The 8,697-nt window shown below is 37.6% G+C and overlaps 1 pseudogene; it reads left to right on the top strand.

The window, feature by feature from the left end:
- The first annotated feature begins 7,343 nt into the window (after positions 1-7,343).
- Positions 7,344-7,461, top strand: LOC114466234 (uncharacterized; annotated as a pseudogene).
- Positions 7,462-8,697: the final 1,236 nt, after the last annotated feature.

Below are 8,697 nucleotides of genomic sequence, written 5' to 3'. Positions count from 1 at the left end.
TCAAATTACTTTCATGGAATGAGGAATTGGGAAAAAAAAAAAAAAAAAAAATTGCAAAATGGTTCAAAATTAACTGTCTCTACATGAAAAAAAATTACTTAATTTTTTCAGTCAAAGTCTAAAAAACTGATTGTTGATTGACAATGTCTCAATTTCTAATGTCACATCAACTCCCACCATTTTTTCTAACAATTATTTTATAGCCAATAATAAACTACATAATTAACTTATAATTGTTAATTTATGTCAATGTCTGTCTACTGTTATGCTGTGCGATATAATGATATACATGGTAGTGCGATATAAATTGTCTGCATTTGCTGTATATTTCAATGAAAAATTACAATCAATAAGGTCAAACATCAGGACAAATCAGCAAAATAACAAAACTACTACTTAGGGATGAGTCAACTACAAAAACCACCACTATCATATATGATCTTTGATGGAGTAAAATTCACTACAGGTACGGTTTCAAACGATAAGAGTGGCCATTATTGTTGGTTTTTGCACCCCTTGGTGGCATTTCCACATACAAATTTACAAATCAGAACACGTGAAAACAGTATATGTAGCTTAAGTCACAAATATTCCTTCATTGAGAAGATTCTTAAAGGAGAAGTACCATTTATATTGAGATATTTTTATTTATTCATTTTTTATATATAGTAAAATAAATAATGAATAGCAATTTTCCATTCATTTCATCTAATTTGAAGGAAGAAATACCATACCGGTATATATGTATTGTTGTCAGGATATAAATTTACCTATATTGTGATATAAATTTGTCTCCATATCGCACAGCACTAGTCTACTGTTGATATTATGTTTCATTGTATTTGAAACTGTGCCAAATAAGATAAAAAAGAAGACCAATATCACAATTGTCCCACTTCTAGAGGACCTACTTCTTCCATGTGTTTGATACGTTTTTTTGCCAGAAACAGCCCAGAGCATCTGACCATGGGATCAGCCGTCCCCCTGGCCCCCGGCCCTCAGTGAGTAGAGTGAGGAACACTTTCTCCATCTCCTCCCTCTTTATGTCCTGCGGGCATACGCAGACCTGGAACCAGCCTTGCTTATCTGACCCTAACCTTGGCGTATGGTGACCTTGACCCGAGGCTCACCCCTTCCCCGTCCTCGTGGCTACATCTGTTCCTTTCCCGGGGACACCCAAGTAGTTAGTGATATTGAAACATCACCTTGGGGCTCCATTTGTTTCCTCTGGAGAGGTCAGTGAAAGGTGGTCATTAAGACTGAACTTGATCCCCTGCTTCCACACTAAATTGGTGCGTCCTCACAGGGATGAGCACGCTGTAAATAATGAGTTCACCATGGTGAACGTGAGACAAAATATTAAATGTTACACATTAGACTTTTAGTTTTTATATGGATCTGTGCACTGAAATGTGTCAGTTTGACATCTGACTTCATTAAAACACACTGCTGTGTGGATATAGAATGTCTAATCAGAGGTGAAAGTAATGGATTACAAGTACTCACGTTACTGTAACTGAGTTGCTTTTATGAGTAGGCCTACTTGTACTTGAATGAGTATGTTTTTAAGTCAGTAATTTTACTTGTACTTAAGTATGTTTTAAAGTAATTCATTACTTTTCTACACCCACCCATTACTGAGTAGTTATAAAATGATCAACGGACATTGTGAAACTACAAAAAATGAAATGACCAGACAACAATCAAATGCATCACACCTTAGCCGACCAATCAGATTAAACGTATCAAATTGCAACAACAATGGAGGTTATTTTCATATATGTAGCTATACTTAGAGCCTGAGAACTTGATTTATTTTGAATTTAATTCATTGGTGTTGTTTTTAAAAAAAAAATATATATACATTTTGACAAACCTTTTATTTTATACTGATGCCTTTATGGAAAATAGATTAAGTTCCAATTGTGGTAGATCTGGTCTCTTCATTTTTTTTATTTCTACATGAGATATTTACTGTATGCAAGGGGACCATGGCTAGATTTATTACCAACAATAACTATGGGAGGTGAAAATTAATGTACTTGTACTTGAGTATTTTATGCATGACTTACTTGTAATTGTACTTGAGTTCAATTTCAATTAACTAACAGTACTTCTACTTGAGTAGACATACATATCCGTACTCCTTACAGCTCTGTGTCTAATTTAGTAAAACAATTATAATTTTAGGCTCTAATGAGACATAACTCAAACTAATATTTCATTCAGTAAATATTTTTCCACTGAATCTTAAAAGATCCTTCACTTTCTCCTCTAGTTGGATCAATTTGATGACAGACATTAAAGGGAAGATGTGTTCAGGAAATTAGGGAGCAGAAAGAAGAGCCAGCAGTGGTATCGGGTTCGCTAAGTACGAGAAAGTGTGTTTTCCACCTCTGTCAGTCCCATGGTATCATATCACACAGCAGTCAGGGGAGGCTAAAGGTTAGAGCTCTGAAACATGACATTGATCCTAACACCTGACAGCTTCTCTCTAGCTGTGTTGTAAATGTCCCACTAACATACTACTCACTACAATCTCAATGAGTATATACTGTCTACAATTGATTATAAGTGTGATTAGGATGATGAGCGTTCCCACTGAAGTAACTTCCAAGTTTCCTAAGATGCATTCGGAACCTACAAGGATAAAAACCTGAATCACACTGAGACTAAATATCTTTGTTGATTCTCCACCTTTGAAAGTTCTGGAAGCATTTTAAAGTGAGAAAGTGACCAAGTAGAATATCAACATGAGCTCATTTGATCCATTGAAGCCAGTCCCACCACCATTTTACATTCAGCTTCCAATGCATCATAGCGCGGTTGAGTATGACTAGTGTGTACACCGTGCACTGTCAAAATATTTCCCCATATAGTATACATCCTAGTATTTCTCACCTACATACTATCTAATGTGAACACACTTTACACATCACACTTAGTATGTCTAGTACGTTAGGATGATATTTACTACGCAAATATGCAAAATGACAACATAAAAAATTACTCAAAATATACACAAAATAACTCAGGAAAACACAAAAGAACCACAAAAATGCACAAAGACCGAAACATGTACATAATGATTCTGAATATCAACATGTGCTCATTTGATTCATAAAACTTGCATATACTCAGGCATTTCAAAGTTTCCATATTGTTCGCCATTATGCTACATCCGGGTTAACTTCAAAATAAGAGCCCTGTTTTGAAAGATTTAAAAAATGTACATCCGGGTATTTCTCACCCACTTAATATTTTCATTCTATGTAATGTGAATGCACTACATACTCATTTAGATGTCACACTTGATATGAGTAGTACGCTAGGATGACATCATCAACACAGCCCCTTTCTCTGCTTCTTCTTCTTCATAATTGTTACACCTCATTGGCTCCGCCTGCTGCTGTTTGTGGTGGAAAGAGGAAAAGAAATCAAGATGCTGAGTATGCATGATGTTATTGAAGGGTGAATTATTATTATTTTTCCTCTTTCTCTTCATTACATCATCCCATAGAAACCAAAGGCCGTGTTGAGTTCGACGTGCTCGTTTCATAAATCAGACCTAACTGACATGTTGTTTTAAAGAGAATGAATATCCAGCCACTCTCATGATATTCGTATGGCCAACGTGACCTTTATCCACACCTTCTCAGATTAAGGTGCACCACACAGAAAATTGCGCTGTTGCTGCACTCCATAAATCATATGGGGACATTTTTTTTTCCTTTAAAGAGGTATGTAAATACCAGTGTAGTCGCTAGGTAAACAACACTAACCCTGATACAAATGGCTAGAAAATTGAAGAAAAGCACCTTATTTTTCAGCTGAAATTGCTTTTGAAACCCACAGGATGAAGGAGCCATGGAATGATTTGTGTTCGGGGAATAGAAATGGGTTGATGCTAACCACACTGGACACAGTTCCTGGGTTGGTCGGTTCGAGCAATGATCAAAGATATCATTGTTCCACATTATTTTCCTACAATCAGACGTCCAACTGCATGTGTGTCTGACATGCATGCAGAGTATTTGTTTTATGGGACAAAGCACACCAACATATATTAGTTCTTCTGACCAATGGCATTTCTGTCTTTTATTTTACTAATAAAATGAAAACTTAGAATTTTAAATCAGCTTTTCTTTAATGGGGGTATGTGTAGCCCTAGGGGTACGCATTGGCACTACAGGGGGTACTTGAGAAAGAAAGAGTGTAAAATTACTGAAAATACTAACGCCTAAATGAGTATGTAGTGCGTTCACTCTTTTGTAAATAGGGCTTTTATTTCAAAGTTAACAGGAAGTTTAGTCAATAGCACAATGGAGGGTCTTTGAAAATGTGTGAAATGTGTGAATAAAATGTGTATACGTGAGTTTTTTGTATCAAATGAGCACATGTTGATATTCAAACTTGGTCACTTTCTCATTTAAAATGTTTTCAGGTGGAGAATCAACCAAGATGTTTAGCCTCACCTTCAGGTTTTTATCTTTGTAGGTTCCAAATGCATCTTGGGAAACTTGGAAATATACTTCTGTAGGAATGCTTATCATCCTAATCATTCTTATAGTATAGCCCATCGTGCGTAAGTCGGCCAAAAGCGTGTTGTCTATGAATGAAAGTGGTCTGAAGCCAGGGAGGAGGACTGGGCCATAATGTCATTTTTTTGGGTTTTCTAGAAATAAACGGACGGAGTTTTCCCAACGCTTGTAAATGTCATTGAAATCCATGAAAAATTATAAAACGCACTATTAATGTGAAAATACTTTGTTGATAAACACTGTAAAAGGTTGATTTGATCAGGTTACTGCAGGGTGAAGATTGGACACATTTTTCTGTCTGAGCCACAATTAAAATCTCTCTTTTTCCCCTCATATTAACGCCAGATTAACGTTTGTGTGGAAAGCCTGATTTGATTAGCTTCTTACATTCCTGAATTCAGAAATGATCAGTATGCATCATCATCATGATCATTACTAATGTTTCACTTGTTGTTTACTTGTGTAGTGTGATCATACTGTGGCTTTACATTATACACAGTGTTACAATAGTTGAGCATCAGTCTGACATCTGTCAGATTCTCATTGTTACAAGCTTTTTTTTATAGTATTCTGAGCAAAATGCTGTAGTTGGACAAAGGGGTAACTTGGATTTGGAAATAAGAGAAACAGGTACTTGAGCCCAAAAGGTTTAAGAACCACTGCTTTAAATTAAGCGTAGCCAAAATATTGTTTGATTGGTTAACAATTTGGGGATCTTCCCTATTCTCCTTGTGCTTAGTTTTCTCTGTGTACTCTAATTTCTTGACCTTTTATGCATCGACAGTAGAAGCATCTTCATGTGCTACCCCTGACCAAATATGTTTGATTCAAAGTAAACAGCTGAACGGTTTTCGGATTTCGTTACTAAATGAAGCGCTCAGAGTTTCTACATTTGTTAGCAGAATGAAGCCATCTGTTCACGAGTCTGTCATTAAAATCTGCGTTCATGAAGACATTGACTCATTTTTAAAAACAAATGGATATTTCCCGCCAATCTCATGGGCCTGTTTGCATTATTTTTGGGACACATTGTGGCTGCCGATGGGAGCCAGAAATATGGAAAATGGAAAAACAGTAAAAGTCCATTTCCTTCAAACTGAAGTATGTTTACATGGCACTTTGGCAACTTTTCAGAACCTAAAATCTTTCCCCTTGCGCATCGTACAGAGACGTGCAGAGAAGCACCTCTGACCACCAAAGTAACGGCCAATTCCCAACATCTGGTCCAAGCTGCGGCAATCTGCGGTGACACAGGTGACCGCGGCATCACTGCGACGGACGATGCCTGGCAGCTTGTGGCATTGAACTGTGGAAAGTAACCCCTGTAGTGTTCTAAGCAGAACGAGCCCAGCACACTGTTTCATTTCAGTGCGATGGAAGCATTGATGCCTACAGTAGATCCCTCTGTTATCTAATCAAACAGCACTGGTCAGCTTCAGTGCCAACTGCTAAATCCACATCCGTCTGTAAAGCCGTGGGGGAAGATTAGCCACCACAGCGCCAACGTCCTACATTCAAAGACTTCCTCCTAAGATCTCTTTTCCTGGAAACTACAGTTATCCATACACGCAAACCCAGACAGAGACACACGCAGATACAGCCTGAAGTAAGAGTCCTTGACGCTGTAATCTGGCTATCACAAAGACCGCACAGCTTGCATTTTGGACCAAGACTTGATGCTTTCCAAACACTCTTTGTCCCAGACCACTAGAATATATCAAAGAGGCTTGAGACTGTGCCTTTGTTAAACATTGCAGGATGTGTTATTATGCCAGTTAGGTGCTACCTAGTGTCTCATTCTCCCTGCGAGTAAAAGCAGAGGAATAACAAAAAAAGGCGTCCCTAGACATTATGGGTTATGTGTGTGGGTCTGCAGGAGCTCCATGAGTCCATGCACTGCACCGTTACCCTGCTAAGTTGCCGCTGGTCATTACGACCCAGAAAGCGTATGCTGCTCTTATACAGCCAGAAAGAGGCTGTGGGCACTTTTTTTTTTAATATTTATATATGTCTGCCACAGCAATGATGATATTAGGGAGCTGACGGAATTCTCCGCCCAGCTGGACATGTTAATTGAGAAACTGGGATTTAAAGGCAAAGTTCACGTTTGTGCAGATGGTGGGACAATGTATAATGGCAGCCTGAGGTCACACTCACTTCCAACAAGATACACCTTCATGGAAACTCTTTTTTCCTCTATTTTGTTTCCCCTTCAAATCTGACACACACAGTTCCCAGAAGTCTGTAACTGTCTTTGGTTCCTGTGCCCTTGACAAAGATGTGTGTTTGAGGAAAGCCCAAATCACAAATTTACTGTTTCTTTGTGTGTCTTGTGTGTGATGCATAACTGCTTGGACACTGAACATTATATCAATCTATATTATTAGGGTCAATGACGTGGCACCTAAATATTCAGTCCAACTGCATTTCCATTAGTTGAAAAAGATTTAAATTAGTGGTGGGAGTCGATTAATAAAAAAGAAAAAAAAAGCACATTTGAATAGATTTTGGTACATGACTGAATCAATGAAAACAATAAATGAGCTTAAACAACTAAATAGTTATTATTATTATTTATTTATTTATTTATATTTGATATTTCCTCCACTGAGTTGTAACATAATGTGTAATATGAACAAATAATATTATGAGTACATTGTTCACAAAGCACAATTTAATCAAGCTACAGTATATTCACGCTTTTCAGGATTTTTTAGTAAACTTTCTAAAACAAATGTGTATTTGTGTATTAAAATAAAAAAAACAGCACTTAATACAGAACATTCCATTAGTTTAAAATAGTCTTGTGGCCATACCAGCCTGTCATTGCCCGATCCCGTTAGATCTCGGAAGCTAAGCAGGTCTGGGCCTGGTTAGTAGTTGGATGGGAGACCACTGAGAATTCCAGGTGCCACAGTGGGGTGGCAGTCACCCAGTGGTATCTGTCATTGTGCCCTTGGGCAAGGCACTTCACCTACATTGCCTAGTATGAATGTAGTGTGTGAGTGAGTGTTGGTGGTGGTTGGAGGGGCCGATGGCGCACTATGGCAGCCTCGCTTCCGTCAGTCTTCCCCAGGGCAGCTGTGGCTACAATAGTAGTTTACCATCACTAAGTGTGGAGTGAAAGAATAATGCCTTAATTCTGTAAAGCGACTTTGAGTGTCTATGATAAAGCGCTATATAAAACTGATGCATTATTATTATTATTATTACATAGCAGTTGATAAGTTGGGTCAGACAATGCTATCTGTAGCATTTATCATCATTTGTCTACAGACTTTGTTCATTTGTTGGCTCTGTCATCTTGTCCAGTGTGGATTGGAGACACGGTCTGCTCGGACTAGGACCGTTGTTCGCACTAGCTGCTATGTGTTTAGCATTACGGTGCTAGCTGCTACGTGTTTAGCATTAGGGTGCTAGCTGCTACATGTTTAGCATTAGGGTGCTAGCTACTACGTGTTTAGCATTTGGGTGCTAGCTGCTACATGTTTAGCATTAGGGTGCTAGATTACGTGTTTAGCATTAGGGTGCTAGCTGCTACATGTTTAGCATTGAGGTGTTAGCTGAGGCTAGAAGAGCTCTGCTCATCCACAAATTATTTCTTTAACAATTTGTACACAACTGGGCTTTAGTTTTCCATCTGGTATTTCTATTTAAATTAAAGTTAACACCCACAATGCACAGCAAGGACTTCTCCTGGTTCTCCCATTTCTTGTGTTGTGGTCTGTGTATAAGTATTTTGAGTATAATGGGAACTCGTGCAATAAGAAAGGTTTCGTGCAGTTTGGAGTAAAAAAAAAAAAAGATTAATTTATTTTTGTTTAGTGTTATTTTTCTGTAATTAATTAATCACAATTAAAGCGATTAAGTCCCAGCCTCGATTTAAATGCATAAAAAGATACAAAATCTGGATTAATTTAGTTTATATGTGAACACTTGGATTGTTTTTTTAAATGTTACTTACTAACTTACTTCTGTAATTTATTCTGTTATTCAAAGTGTCCAAATATCATGTGGTGCGACTGTCTGGCCATGACTGACGTTTTGAAAAGTCTATTTACATTTATTTCCTGCCCTATTTTAATTATATTATAATCCGTTATAAGATTTATAAGTATTTCATGTTTTTTTTTCCATCATAACATTCATGCAAACC

The sequence above is a fragment of the Gouania willdenowi genome, chromosome 6 (assembly GCF_900634775.1).
Source record: "Gouania willdenowi chromosome 6, fGouWil2.1, whole genome shotgun sequence".
Taxonomy (NCBI): domain Eukaryota; kingdom Metazoa; phylum Chordata; class Actinopteri; order Blenniiformes; family Gobiesocidae; genus Gouania; species Gouania willdenowi.
This window is presented reverse-complemented; position numbering and strand designations above follow the sequence as displayed.